Genomic DNA, 2,727 nt, shown 5'->3' with positions numbered 1-2,727 from the left:
GCACACACATACACATGAACAAAAAGTTAAAACTGACCACTCAAGATCTAAAAACTATGTACATACAACTCACTCCAAGAAAGCTGACGTGTAACTCATTCACAATGAAGAACTGTGATGTTACAGTTGAAATCATTTTATAAATGTACACTATAATATCAAAAGTAATTGACTTGTTGCTGGTGAACATTATTGAGCTAGTGCATAGCGTTTATAAAGGCTGAAATCTAGTGCAACAAAACAACTGGAATCAAGATTCCACAAAAGCTCTTGAACTTTCAAAGTATGGTTATTGAATGCAGCAACAGCAATCTGCCAAACAATTCAGCCCGCCTACACATAACCAAATCCACTGTAGATTACATGCTTCCAGATGTGCTGATCCAGTATATTTGATAATATGGTATACATCTGAGCGTCGAGAACCAGCATGAGCCTCGAGGCAAACGAACAACCTCGCTGGGACCCCTTTCTCTTTACTGTAATAATAGGATTAAGTGGGACTTGAAGAAAAAAAATCTCGGGCCCCTTAATAAGTTCCGGGGCAACGACCTCTGCCCCCCCCCTCATCGAGCCTCGCTGTAAATTATTAGGTTTTAATTACAGCGAAATAAAAAAGTTTTTTTTTGTGATGCAGGAAGCGTGACTATCTTGATTTCGTCGGCAATGGTGTCCACAAAGACGAAAGGTTTGCTTCTGATACTTCGCACTAAGGTAGAAAGAAGTTTTGCGCTGATCGTCTCTAATTTTAAACTAACAACCCAGTAAGAAGGCAATTAATTGGAATCCACCGCCTACTCTTGGGCTACTTTAATCAAATTAACTGTTACTGTCATGATAAAGTACGGAGCACGAAATTGTGGCCAACCTGGACAGTAGGAACCGTAGTTCACCATGCTAGCCAATAAAGCACGCCAGACTCACTACCAGTAAAAGGTCCGAATCATACTTTTGTACTGGATTTTAAAAGTTAGCTATTTTAAAGATACTCTTTTTATAATTATGTACTGACAGTGAGATCTGGTTTCGTTTGAATTTCGTATAAAGCTACACGAGGGCTATCTGTGCTAGCCGTACCTAAGTTAGCAGCGGTAGAGTAGAGGAAAGGCAGCTAGTTAACACCACCCACCGCCAACTCTTTTACTCCACGACTAGTAGGATTGACCATCACATTATAACGCCCTCACCGTTGAAAGGGCGAGCATGATCGGTGACGGGGATTCGAACCCGCGACCCGAAGTTTCTGAGTCAACTGCCCTAACCACCAGGCCCCTTCCAAGTTATACAACATAATAAATAAAACGCACCCGCATTACTTAAGATAACATAATTATAAATCTTTGTTAGCCAGTTTGATTACCAGTAAGAATGTAAATTTTGGGGAACAAGTGTCCGCATATCTGTTTACATAACACACGTATTTGCAGCTAAGGCTTAAAGAATAAGGCGAAAAACAAGACAAATACTATAAAAGCATTACTGGTACAGTACGAATAATTCACCAGTAAAGATATAGACTTCAAACCATGAATAACTGTTAATTAAATATTCGAGACATTTTTAGCAGTTTCAAATATACGTTCATTAAAATGCGAGACAATTTAATACACCATCTGTCTTTTGTTTTGCGCATGTGTGTCAAGCGAATTACTTTTTTCTTAGCAGTATTTGATAAAGTATAATTTAAATTGAATATTAATCTTTAGAAATTAAAAACTTTGTCAACAAACCTCTAAACGTATAACAAAACGTCATTATATAATTTAAAAAATTATATACGAACCCAATATTTTGTTTCTGCGAACGACCAAAGCGCCTCCAATGAATTAAATACAATACCACTAGTGAGCGTTCGACGCGTCGGTGATCGTTTAAAACCATATCTAATTGGACTGGGCGTTCCTCTGCGGATTGAATTTCATCGATTTCCTTCCGAGAATACTCGATTTCTTTTTAAACCGATTTATTCGTCAATCTAACTGCAATATTTCGGGAGTAGAAAGAGCATGAACCGGTATGTGAAAATACTCGTGTTAAAACACTGTTTAAACAAATCTAAATAATAATGCGTAAAATACTGATAAATATGATCCATCGCCTGAAAACTAAAACACCTCGAAAAAAAAAAAAATGCTCCAGTGTGAGGTGTGATTTAAGTCCAATAAAAACATATCCGTTATTCTATAGAAGGGAGAATCTGGGATTATAGCGATTCTATTGTTTCAGTTGCGCGTATTATCATAATTCTCGTTAAATTCGTATCTGTAAAATTGGCTTGATCGTTTATTTTACATATACCTTGTAACATCCAAAGTCATTGAAAATCTCCTCCTCTATATACCAGTATTTTAAAAATATTCGAAGAGCTCATCGACGAAAGTTAAAAGTTCAAATAAAACAACGTTCTGTCTAAGTAAGTTTACAATAATAGAGACGGGAACATGATTTAAGCTGCTACAGATGATCAAAAATGAAATGATTTGACTGGTACAGAACTTCTAGCACTTTTGATTCATTTCTTCGCTAAGTTGAAACTACACTTGTGTACCTTTTCAGAAGATTTTAAATCACAAATGGCTTCGTCCAAATTAATGGTAAACTGACATCAGAGAGAAAAGGAAGGAAGCTTTACAGTTAAAGTGAAAAGTAGAGAGAAAAGAAAGGAAGCTTTACAGTTAAAGTGAAAAGTAGAGAGAAAAGAAAGGAAGCTTTACAGTTAAAGTGACA

The 2,727-nt window shown here is 36.6% G+C and overlaps 1 protein-coding gene across 3 annotated transcripts in view; it reads right to left on the bottom strand.

Annotated features, from left to right (window-relative positions):
* LOC111085116 overlaps positions 1–2,727 on the bottom strand; it is a 27,236-nt gene that overhangs the window by 16,062 nt on the left and 8,447 nt on the right. The window contains exon 1 of one of the 3 annotated variants that reach the window (XM_022382334.1): positions 1,784–1,838. The exons of the other annotated variants lie outside the window; for them this stretch is intronic. The gene's annotated coding sequence lies outside the window, so the exon portion shown is untranslated. Of the gene's footprint in view, positions 1–1,783; positions 1,839–2,727 lie in introns of those variants that run through there. 3 annotated transcript variants of the gene reach the window in all.

Source organism: Limulus polyphemus, unplaced genomic scaffold, assembly GCF_000517525.1.
Source record: "Limulus polyphemus unplaced genomic scaffold, Limulus_polyphemus-2.1.2 Scaffold241, whole genome shotgun sequence".
Taxonomy (NCBI): Eukaryota; Metazoa; Arthropoda; class Merostomata; order Xiphosura; family Limulidae; genus Limulus; species Limulus polyphemus.
The sequence above is the reverse complement of the archived record's forward strand: the minus strand, read 5'-3'. Positions and strand labels throughout refer to the sequence as shown.